The 19,704-nt window shown below is 36.1% G+C and overlaps 1 protein-coding gene across 1 annotated transcript in view; it reads left to right on the plus strand.

Moving 5' to 3' along the window:
- The window catches only part of Cad96Ca (tyrosine kinase receptor Cad96Ca), a 171,830-nt gene that overhangs the window by 36,307 nt on the left and 115,819 nt on the right, over positions 1 to 19,704 (plus strand). The gene's annotated exons all lie outside the window — the stretch shown is intronic.

Here is a 19,704-nt window from a genome sequence, read left to right on the forward strand (position 1 = left end):
CCTTACCGTTATAATTTCGCCGCAAATCGAGAAGGCTGTTCGATGATTCTAGCGTAAAGGCAATGGCATATATAAAGGACATTTGATTTGGAAGGAACAGTTAATTCTGAACCCGCGCTCGCGAATTTGTAACGTACGGATATATATAAATTTGTCAGATAAGTTAATATAAATAAAGAAATAAATTAAATCCGTAAGTGTTATAAATATTGAACCTTTTAATAAATCCACAACAAATGGTGTCAGAGTGAGATCGAACATAAATTAGACTTATAATAATAATACAAGTGAATATAAAATAAATTGTGAAAATGACGACGATTTATGAGCTGACAGTGACTACTTTAAGAAGACATCTAGAAGACAGAGAATTAGCTTCTACCGGAAAAAAGGCTGAGTTAGTCCAACGACTAAAGAACGCTTTGCTAGAAGAAGGACTAGATCCAGAGACTTATATATTTGAAGACAAACATGATGCTGTCATCTCGTCGATTTCGAAATTAGAGAACAAAGTTTCCGGCGACATCGCATCATTGGAGAACAAAGTATCCGGCGACATCGCTTCTTTAGAAAGCAAAGTTTCTAACGAGATTTCTTCTCTGGAAAGCAAAGTTTCTGCTAACATCTCTAAAGTCACTTCTGAAATATCTGCTCTTGACGATAGAGTGTCTTCGCTAAAAAACCAAGTTGCTGCCGATAAGTTGGCTTTCGAAGAAAAGATTAAAGAGATGGAAAGGAAGATGGAAGAAACAGGGACAGCAGAGAGAGGTAACAATCCGATTACAGTGGAGATAAAAGAAGACGAGACGAAATTTAAGTTGGAGACACGGCCGAAATTTGAAGGAAGTGGAGGTTCTATTCATGTTAAAGTCCCAACTTTCGACGGAAAATCATCATGGAACAACTACATGAAACAGTTCGAATCAGCCGCAAGAGCAAATGGATGGTCTGAAAAAGAAAAGGCTGTAAACCTGACTATCGCTCTTCGAGGAGATGCCTTAGATGTGCTTCAGACCATAGCCGTAGAGGAGACCGATGATTTCGAACAACTGAAGAAGAGGTTAAATATGCGATATGGCCACGAACATTTGGAGCATGTATATCAGTCACAGCTTAAAAATCGTAGACAGAAGAAAGATGAGGCTCTTCAAGAATATGAGGTAGATATTGCCAGATTAGTACGATATGCTTATCCAACAGCTCCCGAAGACATGATGGAAAAATTGGCCGTTCAAACGTTTATTGATGGTCTTCGTGATCATGAAATGCAGAGAACACTACGATTAGCTCGTCACAAGACGCTGGTTGATGTCCTATCCGCCGCCCTCGAATACGAGTCAGCTACGCAGGCCTCTGGCGGGTACAGTAAAGTTAGGACTGTAAAAGAGGAAGGAGATGAAGATAAACTTGACCAGCTCGTTAATATGATGAAAAGCATGACATACAAGAAAACGAAGACCATCAGATGCTGGAATTGTGGCGAAATAGGACACGTACGAAGCTCCTGTAAGCACCCTAGGTACGACGCAAATCAAGACACTCACCATCAGGAAAACTAGAACGGGTCAGCCTTAGGGGGGCAGCTTCGACCCAGAACTTTTCCAAAGACCCTCTCATACTAATAGCTTCTTTGAAATGTCGTGAAGATAGTGTATATGTAGATGGAGACATAAATGGTAAAAAGCATACGTTGTTGGTGGATACCGGAGCGACCAGAACCATTATACGCCCGACAGTTATAAACAGCCGAAAGAAACTGTTACCAACGAGGTTACGACTTCGGACCGCTACAGGTGAAAATGCCAACATTCATGGAGAAATCCAGGTACAATTGGGAATTGGGGCAGAAAAGTTTGTCCATACTGTTATAGTTGCTGACATCGAAGAGGATGTTATATTAGGAATGGACGTAATGAATATGCATGGATTCCAATTGGATTTTAAGAATAAGGTAATCAAAGTTGGCAACGAGGAGGTATTTCTCCATCCACATAATGACAACACTGTGCAAGCAGCCATTACAGAAGATACAGTCGTGCCTGCGAGAAGCGAAACGATCATAGTAGCGCGACTACAGGGAATTGTAGACGAAGGGAGACCTGTTATGATGGAGCCTTGGAACCACGACGATGAGGTTGGCCGTGGAATCATAATTGGAAAGGAATTGGTGACTTCGGCTAAAGAAATTCCTGTGAGACTTATCAATGTTAACGACTACCCAGTGACCATCAAGAGAGAGACAAAAGTAGGAACTTGTGTACCTGTGACATCCATAATCCGTCAGGCGACAACATCTGATAATTCCAACGACAAATTCGACCAAATGGTTGCAGTTGCAGGACAGTCTCTAAATCAGATGGAGAAAAGGAAATTAAGGGAATTTCTTCGGCAGTATCGTGATATTTTCGTACCGAAAGGAGGAAAGACGGGAAGAACTACCGTTGTTAAGCATAAAATTGATACTGGTAATGCTAAGCCAATTCGTCAAACAGCTCGACGATTACCACAGGCGAAGAGAGAGGAAGCTGAAACGATTGTTCAGGAAATGAAGAAAGACGGGGTGATAGAACCTTCTACGAGTCCATGGGTCTCTCCGGTGGTCCTGGTTAAGAAGAAAGACGGAACGACGAGGTTCTGTGTGGATTACCGTTTGCTGAACAACGTTACCAAGAAAGATAGTTATCCTCTGCCTCGGATCGATGACACATTGGACACATTGGCTGGAAGTAAATTGTTTTCTACTTTAGATTTGAAGTCTGGATACTGGCAGGTAGAAATGGACCCAGTCGATAAAGAAAAGACAGCCTTCACCACAGGATCTGGATTGTGGCAATTCAACGTTATGCCATTTGGACTTTGTAATGCTCCTGCGACATTTGAGAGGCTTATGGAAAATGTGTTGAGAGGGTTATCTTGGAAAACATGCCTGGTTTATTTAGATGACATAATCGTCTTGGGGGAGACATTCGAAGATCATTTGAGGAATTTAGAAAACGTTTTTAATCGACTTAAAGCTGCCCAATTGATGCTAAACCCCAAGAAGTGCCAGCTATTTCAAGGTAAAGTCAATTATCTGGGTCATATAGTCAGTAAAGAAGGAGTGGCCGTGGATAAGGGAAAAATCGATTCTATTAAGGAATGGCCAAAACCAACTGACAAACATCAAGTGAGAAGTTTTCTTGGACTATGTACTTACTACCGGAGGTTTATTAAGAAGTTTGCAGATATCGCTAAGCCATTAACGCGACTTACAGAGGAAGCAAGAGAATACCGCTGGGATATAGACTGCCAAAATGCCTTTGAAACGTTGAAAAAGCATTTAATAACAGCACCAATTTTAGGGTATCCACTGCCAGAAGGAGAGTTCATCTTAGATACGGATGCAAGTAATGTGGGAATTGGAGGAGTGCTGTCTCAGATTCAAGGAGGACAGGAACGAGTCCTCGGATATTTTAGTAAAGTTCTTTCAAAACCTGAGCGGAATTATTGCGTCACGAGAAGAGAACTTCTGGCAGTAGTGAAATCAGTAGAGCACTTCTATCAATACCTCTATGGAAGGAAGTTTTTAATCCGAACCGACCATGCCGCCCTTAAGTGGTTGATGCAGTTTAAGAATCCAGAGGGTCAGATAGCCAGGTGGATCGAACGACTCCAAGAATACGATTTTAAGATTGAGCACCGAGCCGGAGTTAGCCACAGAAACGCTGATTCTCTTTCCAGAAGGCCATGCCCAGCAGAGTGTTCCCACTGCAACAAAACGGAATCCAAGGAAGCAGCAGTGCTAAGAACGACGATTCTCAACGACGACTGGACGCCTACTAAGATAAGGGAAGAACAAGAGAGAGATCCAGTTATACAGAAAATCCGAAAATGGAAAGAGGAAAACCGTCGACCACCTTGGCAGAAAATATCGAACCTATGCTCAGTAGTTAAGACGTATTGGGCCCAGTGGGACTCATTTATCATCGAAGATGGCTTGCTCAAACGAGTCCTGGAAAATGATGACGGTTCAGAGAAGAGAAGACAGTTGGTGATCCAAAGAGCAGAATAGCCGAAGTACTTCGTCAGTTACACGACAGTCCATCGGGAGGGCATTTTGGTGTAAGGAAAACCCTTCAGCGAATTCGGGAACGGTTTTATTGGATGAACAGTTCCGACGATGTAAAAGACTGGTGTAAGAAATGTACTATTTGTGCCACGAGTAACGGGCCTTACCGAAAAAGGAGAGCTCCTATGAGACAATATAATGTTGGAAGCCCGTTTGAAAGAATAGCTTTGGACATCGCTGGGCCATTTCCAGAAAGTGAAAATGGAGGCAAGTACATGCTGGTAGTAATGGATTACTTCACTAAGTGGGTCGAGATTTACGCACTTCCAGACCAGAAGGCCGCCACCGTTGCAGATAAGTTGATCCAAGAATATATCAGCCGATTTGGAGTGCCTTTGGAGATCCATAGTGACCAAGGCAGGAACTTCGAAAGTGATCTATTCCAAGGAATATGTGATAGACTAGGCATGAAGAAAACAAGAACTACCGCGTATCATCCGCAATCGGATGGTATGGTAGAACGAATGAATAGGACAGTTGGCAAGTATTTGACAAAGATGGTGTCCGATCATCAGCGAGACTGGGACCAATACCTTCCGTTCTTCACAATGGCCTACAGATCTGCTGTTAACGAATCAACGGGCCAGACACCAGCCAGAGTCCTATTCGGACGCGAAATGCGACTACCTTGTGATCTAGAATTTGGGTGTCGACCTGGAGAAGATGTAGCAGGTGAAGATTATGTGATCGAATTACGAAGAAGAATGGACGATGTACATGAGTTGGTCCGTTCCCACCTTCAGATCGCTAGCGACCGAATGAAGAAACGGTACGATACACAAGCCGAAAAGGGTTGCTTTAAGAAGAACGACAAAGTATGGCTGTATAATCCCAAGAAGCGAAAAGGTTGTTCTCCCAAATTGCAGCAGTTTTGGGAAGGTCCATACCTCATCATGGAGAAGATCAACGATGTCATCTACCGAATAAGCAAGATTCCGAGGGGAAAGCCGATGATAGTACACCATAACCGGCTGGCGTCTTTCGAAGGTGACCACGACGTAGATGAAGAAGTGGAAGTAAACCAAGTCCAAGACGTGTCTGACCTCACGTTTGAGGAATTCATGGGTGCCTATGGAGGTACCGGTAAAGCAAGACATGGTGTTACCACTGAAGAAAAGCAAGATCTACTCGCGCTCCCCGATGACTACTCGCTGGCCCTTACCATCCCGGCCAGTATCAAAGACGCACCAGGGTTGGCATCCGTCTTTCGAAGGAAGTTTGGTCGAGTTGCAGAACTTCAATGCCAGGTGCCAGCTCCCGGTAAAACCTTGAAACTCCAAGATGCATCACGTTACCTTTTCTACCTGGTAACAAAAGACACTGCCCGTGACCAACCTACCTACCGAGATGTGTGGGAAGCCTTACTTCAATTGAGAGAGCACGTACTAGAGTCCGACGTGCAAAAGTTAGCCATGCCAAAGTTGGAGTGCCGCCAATTAGATTGGAGGGTTATCCGAAATATGGTGGAGGAGATCTTTAAAGACACCGAAGTCCAGGTGTTAGTCTGTTGCAATCCGCATAGTTACTGGTGCGGAGAGAAAACCGTCCCTTGTCATTTTTATACAACTGGAAGTTGTAAAAGAGGGTCCAGTTGCCGATACCAGCATACAGTTCCGGATTCAGTCCCGACAAGGTTCCAGGAGGAACCATCTTTTAAGAGGGGGGCAATGTTACGATAATTATCCTGGCCTAAAATAACCGTAAATATTATGACTAATGTGTTCTGTTTTTAGATTTTACGAGAGTATTCTATTAGCCGGCAGAAATTTACCTGAATGGACCTTCCAGAAACGGTCGAGCCGATGTAAAAAAATACCCGTTTGCCTTACCGTTATAATTTCGCCGCAAATCGAGAAGGCTGTTCGATGATTCTAGCGTAAAGGCAATGGCATATATAAAGGACATTTGATTTGGAAGGAACAGTTAATTCTGAACCCGCGCTCGCGAATTTGTAACGTACGGATATATATAAATTTGTCAGATAAGTTAATATAAATAAAGAAATAAATTAAATCCGTAAGTGTTATAAATATTGAACCTTTTAATAAATCCACAACAGTATCCTACCGACTTAAGGTAAAAGTACCTTTTGGTACTAGAATACCTAAAAATTTAATAATCCACTATCAAGATTGCTTAAAAGTTAAAAATAAAAAAGTTATGCGTTAAAATAACCGTTGACCTACCCAAAACGGACGCCTATGAGTACTGCAAATTCGCAATTAATGGAATCCATTCAACTCTGGATGATAAATAATCGTGCCAGTTTTCGTTTAACTAGAAGCGTTCTGAAGGTATTGAAAAAAAAAGCTAAATACAAGGCGTCATCTTCAAAGAGCTCTAGCTTCCTTAGGAAGCAGGAGAGTTTCTGGACACCCTGTATAAAGTCCACCTGTTTCTTCGCAATATTTCTAAAATTCAGTGAAATTCTCGTAACTTCAGAACAGCCGTAGATCTCAATCGAACAGATAGTGTGTTCGATCAGGAGCGTAGCAAGGTCTGGCGTAACAACTGTTATATTCATGGCTCTTATGTCAAGGCCGTATTAAGGCGCGTACAGACTAGCACACGCATGCGGTGAGAAGCCACGCATATGCGTGCGTATCCAAACCATTCGCACTCAGAGCATTCGTTGAAATTAGAAATCACCGCATATGTATGCGTGCTCAAGGCGCACCATCCATTCGTGAAAAAATGTCTGCTTATGGTTAGTGCCGCGTTTGTGGTTATTAGTTCATTAAAAAAGAAAAAACAAAGGAAAACTAGGCGATGGTGGATGTCGCATTTATTTAAAAGAAGAACCCTACAAATGAAGTCCGATTTACTAGTAGATTTGGCGTTAGAATCTAATACTGGACAATTTCTGCTCATTTTTTTCTTCATCACTGCTATCTATATCAAGATTTCTTGAAATCGACTCCCATGCATCTTCTTTTTTTGTTTTTGAATAATAAAACGTATTTTTTGGATCCCATAATATAGAGTTTTCTTTATACAAATCTATTAATTGCAAACATTGTTCATTTGACCACTCCATTTTACACATAAATCAATAAAATGAATAAAACTCAATAAATCTGAACTTGACTTGCAAATGCAACAAATCCCCACGCTATCCGTCTAAACTGAGCGCGAACGCACACGTATGTTTCTTTGATGTGTGCGAAAAAACCGACACCACTCTGGCTCGCAGCATGTGTGTTCAAGTCATTCGCGAGAAGTAACGCATGCGGCGAGAGGTTACGAAAGCGCCGTCCACATTTGAACACGTATGTGTATTCGTGGCTGCTCACCGCATGCGTTTGTAGGTCTGTACGCGCCTTTAGATATAACTCTAGCAGCACAAAGTTTTGCGGAAGCTGTCTTACTGTGCTTAAAGTTGGCTTCTTAATGACCTCTTGTAGGACACTTATTGGATAAATGAGAGCTATGCCGGAGTTTATAACAAATACGTTAACACTGGTATTAAGACGAAGAAAAATAATATTATTACAAGTGACAGTATTATAGATTCAACTCAAATATTTTTGAGATATTGCACATTTATTTTATTGTCTAATTAATGATTTTATTAATGCTATTAAATCAAAGTTTATTTTCTAAAAATCTTTATTATTTTACGAGTTTATTTTTTTTATAAGTTCATTAGCTGTACGAAATAAGAAAAAACTTTTTCGTCTTAGAAAGGAGAGAATATCTTAAAAATCATTTTGAATTATATTTTCTTCGAAATATTTCCTTTTACACAAAGTACATTTAAATTTCAATCGTTATTAATTAAATTAAACCAATAAAATGCATAACTTAAAAGAAGTTTAATTAAATTCGCCACATAATAACCCTTATAAATAAATCAAGGCGAGCAGATATGCGACTTCAGTGTGGTTCAGAGGGTCAAATTTAGCGTTTCGGAAGTGTCTACATTTCCTTCGGTAGGATTTATTTCTCTTTTAACTTTCTCTTACGTCGCAATTAGCTTTTTGGGCGGATTAAATAAGACGTTAAGGGAATATTAACAGTTGCAGGAGTCGAAAGTTAACGGCTTAAAAGTAATATAAAGAATACGTTATTTGCCATTACAAGTCCTATCCATTTAATATTCTGACAAAAAAAAATATTGGGGATTTTGATTTGCAGACAAGATTATACTAAAAGTCCATCATTGATAATAAATGCTACAGAATAAAGGGGTCGGCCGATATGCGCTCGACCGTTTTGCGCCCTTACCTGAAATCGGCCGGTTAGCGCTCTAACACTTTCTTGATGAAGATGTATAGCTAATTATTTTCTTATATCGACCGTTTTGCGCTCTCTTGTAATCGACGTTTAATTTTATTCTTTAGTTTTTTTTTCAAACTTTTTATACAGTAAAATACAAAAAATTCTTGGGAATAAAAAATTGTCTATTTATTGCAGCTTCTGGATATATGCCAATGTCCTTAAACACAACCTTAAGTCCCTTATATCTTTATATTTCTGTAAAGTTTTGGATATTCTTTCATCAAGATTAATATATGTTTTCTTGCGCCGTTTTCCTTCTAGATTGAAAGTAAATCGATCATAAAGGTGATCACAATATTCTGCTTCTTTAACCAGGCACTTCACTAATTGGAATACATTGGGATGTGGTCTTATTAATGTATTCAGACGATGATTCCAACCTTCTAAAACGTTATTACTGCGATGTCTTTGATCATGGCAATTCCACATTTCCTTGGTAATGTGAGTATTTTCTAACCATTGTTTGACAAAGTAGTCATAAAACTGTTCCATTTTTTCAGAAATAGGAGAGGTTTCTTGAATGCACAACCAGCCATCATCGATATCTTCTATGGGTAGATACGCCAACGCAGCACACATTCTTATGTGCAAACGTATCTCTTCGTTGTAGGTGTATTCAGAAACAAGTCCAATATTTTGAACATTTTTCCATATACATTGATTGAAATGAAAATTACAACCAGAAATTTTGGCTTCGGGAAAATTATTTTCTAAGGCACCAATCACTGCCTGTTCAAAATCCAGTTTTATAAGAGATGGTTTCCAATTTGGTAGTTTCTCTTTCATTGATAAAAATAACATATCGTATGTCTCTTTGGTTTTGTTAGGAAGTAACGCAAATATCAATGGAATTGTATTTGTCTCCTCTGACGTACTACCAATATCGATATGAACGGTATATATTTGACTAAATTGCTTACTGCAGCTTTTGAATGTTCCATCCATAAATACAGTGTCCTTACTGTTAACCAAAATCTCCCTAGCTTTGTTGCTGGCAAACACCAAGATTCTGTATCCCGAGGGAGTGGTCTTGTCGATAAATAAAAATTTCGTTTTGTCCCTCATTGTAATAATTTCTTCTGGAAATACTATTTCGGATGCTGCCGCTGAATCTGTGAGCAGCCCACGCGCACGTTTTCTACAATCGTTTAAACCACTTTTCACTTTTTCACAAAAGAGAATTTTGGGATGTCTGTCACGAAATCCAGTCCTTGACTATATAATGTTTGAAATTCATCTTGATATATTTTTGACATCGGCAAATAACTATTGTCTTCTATAGCTCTTTTTCGAGCATTGAATACACACACTGCTTTACTTCTGTCGCTGCAACACTCGGCTTACACAGATGTTCGGCTTCCTTAATTATTGTGTTATTATCCATAATTATGTGGCCTCGACATTTTCCAGTTTTCTCTTTCAAACAACTCCTAAAAACCGAACCATCTTTATTTGTTTTTTTCATACGAAAACTGTACCCTTTAAAGCTTTATACAATGCACATGGTTTTCCCTTCGAAGTTTCAATAATTTGCACATCCATTTTTAAAACACAACTCACACTGATGCACAATAATTCTTGATCCTACTATCTCAAAGAACGCAATAGAAATAATTGACCATCAATATGGTCATTATCACGTAGAATTTTCAGGTAATTTTTCTGTTACCATACCCTTTGTTAATGACTTAAGTAGTTACCAGTTCCCCTTATCAGGTAGAAAGGGAAATTAGTTCCAGCGATCTCTCATTTTGGGAATTCTAGTTACTAATTATATCTAAACAATTAACTTCCAGGTAGAAGGATTATAAACAGAGGTAGTAAAGATTAAAGAACACTCTGTTGTTCGACAGTATTAGAAAAATTTAATAATTTGGTTAGTTTTGATTTGACATTTTTTTTTGTCAAATCTAAAGGAAAAAGATGTTTCTGTTTATTTGACATGTTAGTTTGTTCATTGCAGGTTCACTATTATTGTAGAATGAAATTAAAATTATATTGCAAGAGAGCGTAAATCGGCCAATTAAGGAAACTATAGTAGTTAGATATTTCTATTATGAAAATTGCAAAGCGCAAAACTGACGATTTCAGGTAAGGGCGCAAAACGGTCGAGCGCAAACCGGCCGTATTCCAGAATAAATAAGCCAACACATTGTGCAATATTATGACAACTAAATATCAGATACTGTGAGTACAATAATTACATTTGATTTTACTTAACATAACATATTAGTTACTTGGCAGCTTTTCTGAACGACTCTTTGGCAAAAAATTCTGTGAAGTAATTGCGAGATATTCAATCAAAAAAATTGTCAGATAAGATAAAAATATGAAAGTATCAGTAAATACATATTCCTTTTAGTTAGTTATTCTTCTGAATCAGTGCAGAAAAGTTAAAATTCGTGAAATTACCATAGGAAAGAATCACTATAGAAGCAACTTAACCAATATTTATACAATAATTGATGGATTCGACCGTTACTTGATGGAAATTCATTTTATGTAACAATAAAACACTAAAAACTTTATTTTAAATTCTTATCACTACAGCTGTTTCGGCTGATTGCCTTTCTCAAGTGAGTGCCTTTCTTCATGAAAAAAAAACGAAAAAAAAAAACAAAAAAAACTAATTTGACTAGCCTAACCGTTACGATAGAATAAAATTAAACGTCGATTACAAGAGAGCGCAAAACGGTCGATATAAGAAAATAATTAGCTATACATCTTCATCAAGAAAGTGTTAGAGCTCTAACCGGCCGATTTCAGGTAAGGGCGCAAAACGGTCGAGCGCATATCGGCCGACACCTTTATTATGTAGCATTTATTATCAATGATGGACTTTTAGTATAATCTTGTCTGCAAATCAAAATTCCCAATATTTTTTTTGTCGGAATATTAAATGGATAGGTCTTGTAATGGCAAATAATGTATTCTTTATATTACTTTTAAGCCGTTAACTTTCGACTCCTGCAACTGTTAATATTCCCTTAACGTCTTATTTAATCCGCCCAAAAAGCTAATTGCGACGTAAGAGAAAGTTAAAAGAGAAATAAATCCTACCGAAGGAAATGTAGACACTTCCGAAACGCTAAATTTGACCCTCTGAACCACACTGAAGTCGCATATCTGCTCGCCTTGATTTATTTATAAGGGTTATTATGTGGCGAATTTAATTAAACTTCTTTTAAGTTATGTATTTTATTGGTTTAATTTAATTAATAACGATTGAAATTCAAATGTACTTTGTGTAAAAGGAAATATTTCGAAGAAAATATAATTCAAAAATGATTTTTAAGATATTCTCTCCTTTCTAAGACGAAAAAGTTTTTCGTTACTTCGTACAGCTAATGAAGTTTTAAAAAAATATACTCGTAAAATAATGAAGATTTTGGGAAAATAAACTTTGATTTAATAGCAATATTAAAATCATTAATTACACAATAAAATAAATGTGCAATATCTCAAAAATATTTGAGTTAAATCTATAATACTGTCAGGTGTAATAATATTCTTTTTCTTCGTCTTAATACCAGTGTTAACGTATTTGTTACAAACTCCGGCATACCTCTCATTTATCCAATGTGTCCTCCAAGAGGTCATTAAGGAGCCAACTTTAAGCACAGTAAAACAGCTTCCGCAGAACTTTCTGCTGCTAGAGTTATATCTAATATGGCCTTGGCACAAGAGCCATGAATATAACAGTTGTTACGCTAGACCTTGCTAGGCTCCTGATCGAACACACTATATGTTCGGTTGAGATCTGCGAAAAATCAGGTGGACTTTATACAGTGTGTCCAGAAACCCTCCTGCTTCCTAAGGGAGCTAGAGCTCTTTGAAGATGGCGCCTTGTATTATTTAGTTTTTATCTTTCAATACCTCCAGAACGCTTCTAGTTAGAAAAACAAAAACTGGCACGATTATTTATCTTAATTACTATTTAACTGGGAATAAGCTACAATTAAAGGTTAAAATACGTTTATTGACGTTTCAATTTCCACTTCGGAAATTCGTATTTTGAGAACGATTTCCGAAGTGGAAATTGAAACGTCAATAAACGTATTTTAACCTTTAATTGTGGCTTATTCCCAGTTAAATAGTAATTAATTTAAAATGCCACAAGAAAATAGCTTCAGAACGATTATTTATCATCCGGAGTTGAATGGATTCCATTAATTGCGAATTTGCAGTACCGTTCATGGTCATAGGTGTCCGTTTTGGGTAGGTCAACGGTTATTTTAACGCATAACTTTTTTATTTTTAACTTTTAAGCAATCTCGATAGTGGATTATTAAATTTTCAGGTATTCTAGTGCTAAAAGGTACTCTTACCTAAAGTCGGTAGGATACACCGTTTTCTAGAAAAATCGATTTAAAAATTTTTCGTTTTTTATCATGAAAGTTGAATTAATAGGTACCTTAATTAATTTTATAATTTATCTTTTGTTTCAATGAATGTAGCATACAATTCGTAAAAAAAGTTTGAGAAAAGAAACAAAAAATCAAATTGAAACAAAATTTTATCTAAAGTGTTTTAAAAACAAACTATTTATTTCGATGAAACAAAACCAACACCACAAACAAAACAAGTATCAAAAGTAGATAGTTACAAAAAGAGGCTCGATATTGATAACCATTAGTCCCTATGAATAAATTTGCCCTTTTGCTTAGAGAACGCCGAATTCTTGTAAAAATTCCAATTATTTCTAAATTCGTTGCAAGCATCTTGTACCTTAGCTAGAGTTGTGCACGATTTTGTATTAAAATGGAAGAAACAAATGATTTTATGTATCCCCAAACACAAAAGTCGCAACGATTAAAATCCGGCAACCTTGCTGGCCAAGCAACTGGACCGACTCGTCTAATCCAGTTGTCTTCGTAGTTATTATCAAGAAAGTCTCGTACATTCCTACTAAAGAAAGCAGGACAGCCGTCATGTAAACCAGCCATTGTGGAAGTTTTGAAAACAAAGTTTTCAGTGTTTTATTGTTACAATATTTATACCTTTTAATAATGTGAAACATCTCATGCGGCAGGCCAGACTCCTCACGGCCTCGTAACGCTACGATGATATTCGCCACTGCTCGGATTGGCGATATTGTCTCTCTTACAATTTATCAATATTGTGATATACAGTAAACCTGAGAAGCTATATTCAGTGATTTAATTTGAAATAAACGAATAAATGGAGGTTTAAAGTAGAATGCAATGATAATGGCTACTAGGTGTCTTTACTACACAATGGAAAGCTTTTGGAAGTGGGGAGAAGCTTTTATACCTGAAATACTTGAAAAGGCTTTTACAAAACAAACTCAAAGAGGAAGTAGACTTGTGAAAATTGTACTAAATAAAAAAAACGTCGCATTATCTTTTCTAAAATTAACTTAAAGATAAGGAAAACGCAGGGAGTCCTAGATGTTAAAGGAATTATTTATGAAAAATAAAAAATTCTGAAAAACTGTTCCGAACAATTAGATAAACTAAAGAAAAGAAATAATTATACTTAGCTCGTATAATCTTTCTGTAAAGTTGCTTACATAAATTGTTTATTATTCTACAAGAGAAGGTAAGATTTGAGAGAAAAATAAATACAATATTGCTACCTAACAATAGCTATTTGTATAACAAGGTAGCAAAGTGCTACTTTGCATTTAAGGGAGGAAAAGGCACTTTACTCCCATTTTATACATAATATGATTTTTCCACCTTCCTTAAATATTAAGTAATTTTTGCATTTTTAAATAATTTATTTATATAACTAACTAACAACACTTATTAAAAAACTAAAACTAACAAGTAGGTACAGTGTAACTGTATTTTCATAATTGCATCATAATCATAGGGAGGCGTAGAATGTCATGGCTGCGCAACCTGAGAGAGTGGTACGGATGTACATCAAATGAACTTTTTAGAGCAGCCATCTCAAAAGTCCGAATAGCTATGATGATTGCCGACCTCCGCCGCGGAGATGGCACTTGAAGAAGATCATAAATAAATATGTTTAATTTGTGGTTGGGCAATTATTTATATTAATGTTAAATGTGCAATTTTGAGCAGTCGTTATCTGAATAGCACTAGAAGTGAGAGCTGGAGCCAACGTAGTTTTCGTGATATTTTCACTAACACTTTTAATATATACATGGTATCCTCAGAAAGTACTCGTATTTGTCTGATTACAATCTACTTCTATTTTAAGACTCACATAATTTGGCCGACATTTTTCGTTGTTTTGCAAGAGATTGTTCTACATACCCTTCAGCGATATTCGTAGACTTCCAATTTTGACTTCTCTAATCCTAACACCCCGGAGGGAGTGCAGTGGTCATTGTGATGTTGTGTATTGTCCATCTCCAAAGATCTATGTTTGTGGCCACTTCTTTTAACTAGTGCATATGTCTTTTGCATATGCCTGTAATTTGATCGCTCCATCTTGTTCGATATATTTCTTGTGTTCTTCGGCCTTTTACCTTTCCTTGTATAATAAAGTACAGAAAACACCTGTATAGTTCTGGGTTTCATTACCATAAATAAACATAATTGCCATTAAATGTTCTAAAATATCCCTCTTCTAACTAATTTGTTTCAGCTAGTCTAGAAATTTCAATGTTATACTTTGCGAGCTCTCTTTTAATAATTGACAGCTTACCTGCGATTGTTGTTCACTCTTGTACATTCCATGTACCAACAATTAATTTTCTGAGTTTTAATTTCTGTGGACCAGTAGCTTAATTTCCACACGATTTCTGATCACTAACATTCGCGTGGCCGGTGGCCAAATTTGCACTCCTTGACTTGGACTCAAGGTAGTGCCGGTCGTCACTCGGACTCCCTGACAACATCCGAGACATTCTCTTAGAAACCACGCATAACTTTCTTGGGAATGATAATGATAATGCAGTGGATTCCCCTGCCCAATTGCATCGCAGTATTATAATCATTATGCTGACACAAAAAGTATATGAAGGAACAAAATCAATACAAATAAATAGAGGCGTGAGACAGGTTGACACAGTATCACCGAAACTTTTCAATCAGGCTCTGGAAGATATTTTTAAAGGATTAGAATGGGAAGAAAAAGGTAAAAAAGTTTGTGGACAACGCTTGAACCATCTAAGGTACGCTGATGACATCACATTGATAACCAATAGAAAAGAAGAATTATTTAAAATGATGAAAGAACTGGACGTATAAGCTGGAAAGATAGACCTTAATATGAATTACAGCAAGACCAAAATCACAACAAATACAGATGAAGACATCACAATGAGAATCGGACAATATGAAATAGAACAAGTTCAGGATTATATATATCTGGGTCAAACTATAAAACTTAACAAAGAAAACTAAACAGCAGAGATAAAAAGACGAGTAAGACTGGCATGAGCAGTATTTGGTAAACTAAGCTACATTCTTAAAAACAAAAGATATCCACAGCATCTTAAGACCAAAGTATACAATCAATACGTACTCCCTGTTCTCACTTATGGTTCCCAAACGTGGAAATTCACAAAAGCAAACATGGGCAAAATCATAAAAACCCAAAAAGCAATGGAAAGACAAATGTTGCACATAAGACTAATGGATAAAAAGAGAAACGAGTGGATAAGAGAGAAAACAAAAGTGAGGTATGTTAGACAAGAAGTTGCAAAATTGAAATGGAGATTTGCCGGACACAATATAAGACAAAACGAAGACCGATGGAATAAAATTCTTAGAAGTTGGAGACCGTGGGAATATAAACGAAGCAGAGGAAGGCCCCAAATGAGATGGGCAGATGATATCAAGAAGCACGTGGGCTCTAGGTGGATGACTGTAGTGACAGACAGAAAAGAATGGAAAAGGATTGGGGAGGCCGCTGATAGATGCTGATGCTGATACAGTTTCGCTTGTGACAATCCAATGATACGCCGGTCCAGGATCATTTGCTTTGTGGCTTATCTTGGTACTGCCAGTCGCTCCTGCCCTCCGTCAGGAATATTTAACGACCTTTCAGTCGAGGTGTGGAAAGGGAAGGATATATGGGAGTTAGATGGATACATGATTGGGACTTGTTTTCTTCTAGGGAGTGCTTAGGAGAAATACAGTAGCAGGCGTAGGGGCAGGGTTGCCAAGTCCTGAAGAAATCTATCCTTTACTGGGAACTCTAAAAGAGTACTATCCGTTACCCCACAAAAGAAAGATATATAAACTACATAAAAAATTTCTTGATAATAAACTAAAATAGAAATAAAATATACGAGTAAATGACAGACATAAAATAAATAATATATTTAACAATTGCTTATAAAATAAAAAAAAACTTGAGTACTAACGTTATATAAATATATTTAAAGAAAAAAATACAGTAACAATAAGGGTTTCCGTGCTCTAGTAATTTAATTTCCTAGAATTTCAAGATCACTGTTTACCTTTTTATTTTCTAATTAAGTTTTCCTTTGACAATAGATAAAATAATTCAAGGAAGAACATTTACAAAAAGAGTACACAATACCTAGATTTTGCAGATGTTCTGGAATATGTTTTAGAACGACATTAAAGTTTAGCACAATGAGCACATCTCCATTTTACAAAATTTTCTTACTTAGTTGATAAAAGGGCAAAGGAAAAGTAAACTCAGTCTTTAATTAAATTTTAAGGGTGCTTCACTTCGAAATTATCTTTTTTCCTAGACAAAAGAGCTATTACAGCATTGTTTTTTGAGAGTGGAAGCACAAAAGATAGATAAAATGCGTTTAATAAATTCGATATTGATATTAAGATAGAAAAGTACAGTTTCTAATCTTAAAATTGTCCAAAATATATTATATTCTCTAATATATTAAACCGATGTTATATACTAAAAAAATATTACTTTTTACAATCAATTTAATAATCGATGTTATCATCTTATTTATAGTAGTAACTTTTTGTTGAGAACCAAACAACTCTAGAGCTGTATTATATGCTTTCTCAAGATCTGTAAAGACTGCATAAGCGGTTGTTTCTTTATTTTTACTTCTTTTTATTGACTACTATGTAGTAAAAATTGCATAGGTTGTTGATCTACCTTATTTAAAATCTAAACTGATTTGCAGATATTTCGGTTTCGTTACGTATCTGTCTATCAATTATTCTCTTCCATATTTTCATGGTGTAACCGAGTAGTTTTATGTTCCTCTAGTTTCTCTTTTAAACTTTTTAGCTACTAATACTACATCACCAGCATACATTATATACCAGGGAATGTTACTAATTCGATACCTCATTTCCATAGGGAATCAACTCAAAATTTCGCGTTTAGAGTTTGGAGTGAAGAATTATAAGGACTGTGAATATATGACAAAAGATGAATTTTAATACATGCTTCAAGTTAAAATTTTGGCTTAAGTCGTCAAAGTAGGCGACTTAGGCGAAATATTTGTACTTAAGTAAATATTTTTAGTTGGTGAAATGAAACTTAACGGACTTAACTAAAAATTATTCTTATATATAATTTTTCACATAAAAATGAGTGCTCTTCATTCAAGATTTACGACATCAGAATTCCACAGCGTTGCCAAAACATCAGAATAGTTATAAGTGTGGAATTTTTAAAATGTCAACTATTTAAGAATACAGTACACTAGTCAATTGGATTTTCAAAATGTAGTAAAAAGTGGAAAAAATACTAAATAGTTTCATAAACCCAATGCTAATAATAATAATAATATATAATTACCGAATTGACTAATGTAGCTAACCTTTTACCATCTGACACTGCTTATGTCTTCATTTTGCCATAAGCAACATATTGTTCCATTTTGGAAGATCCATGTTAAAAAAAATAATAAAAAAACTTCTCTGTAACATAATTTCTTAATCTCTTCTGTATTAGTTTGTATTTTTGTAATGCCATATTTTAGGAGGTGATTTTAAAAGTTCATTATTTTTAACAGCTTGAAAAATATTATTAACAGTAGATACACTTAGTTTTAAGACCACTGCAACACACTAAAATACGTAAGAACAGATTATACAAAATTATTTATTCTTAATTTTTTAGTTTACCTCTGTTAGAGCATTTAATAATAAAGACGTCCCGCCATTATTTCTTGTTCAAAATAATCTATTACAGCTTATCAGCTATTATTAACTTTCTACATATTATTCAGTTGTTTTTGGTATAGCACAATCACAATACACAACAATAATTAGTATTTAAACCTACAATACAATTTATTAATATAAAATGTATTGTGAATCAAATTGTGTAAGAAATCAAAACATAAACAAAATTCCTTACTCTAAAAAAGCGGCAACACTATAAACAATTTTGCCAAACACTGAACTATCATAGAAATTTGAATTATTCTCGTCTCAGTGGCGTACGAGTTTTTGTAATGTTTTGTAATGTTCAAGTAATGTTTTTGATTATTAAATCAATATAATTCCAAAATCGTCAATATAATCATGATTATATGTTTCTGATTATTATACTTTATTGACCCCTATGAAAGATCGAGAAGTGTCGTATGGGTATCGTATTATTAGCTATGTTAGAAAAATTTGAACTCTAAGGTTGATGTTTTGGAAATTTTAAATAAAAGTGACGTCACTTTGTATAAATCATGACGTGCAACGTTTTTACTTTGAAATATAGTATAAGATCAAATTTTCACTTAAATCACATTTTAACTGGTAACTGCCTAATGTTTTCATCTTATTGTCTATTCCTATTCGTATTGTCACCGTGTATAGTTTTGACACCGTACGTCAGTTTACGCAAATGTTTTATATATTTTTCCCCATTTTCACCCAATCAGCCCATTCTGTAACTACAAATCGAATAGAAATGAGTCAAATCGAATAGAGGTCAGCAAGTCGGATCGGAATTGTAGGAATCGGTATTCTGTAACTCATCTTGACCTCTACTATCGGAATGTTGTGTAGAAATTGATTTCGACTAGACAAGCTTTGTCGAGATCAAGTTTCGAATTTACGCCGATTACGATGTGAGTTACAGAATGCCAATCCAAAAACAAAAACGACGCGATAGATATCCAATATTCCGATTTCGGGTAATTACGATTCGACTTGGTCATTTCTATTCGATTTGTTCAGTTTCAGAATAGAGCTGATTGTCATTTATGTATTTCTCCAGATAATTGTTTGCGGTCATCTTGATACAACAGCAGCATTATTTGTTTAATTTTTTCTATTTCAGGATTATCACAGCTGGAAGGGTGGATATTTTGGGCATTATCAATGATCATTTACATTAAAGATAACTACTTGGACTACTGTGTTGCAATAAAATATCGAATAGATAGTTTTCCCCTCATACAATTTGTCTAATATTAT

This window comes from Diabrotica undecimpunctata, chromosome 2 (genome assembly GCF_040954645.1).
Source record: "Diabrotica undecimpunctata isolate CICGRU chromosome 2, icDiaUnde3, whole genome shotgun sequence".
NCBI lineage: Eukaryota > Metazoa > Arthropoda > Insecta > Coleoptera > Chrysomelidae > Diabrotica > Diabrotica undecimpunctata.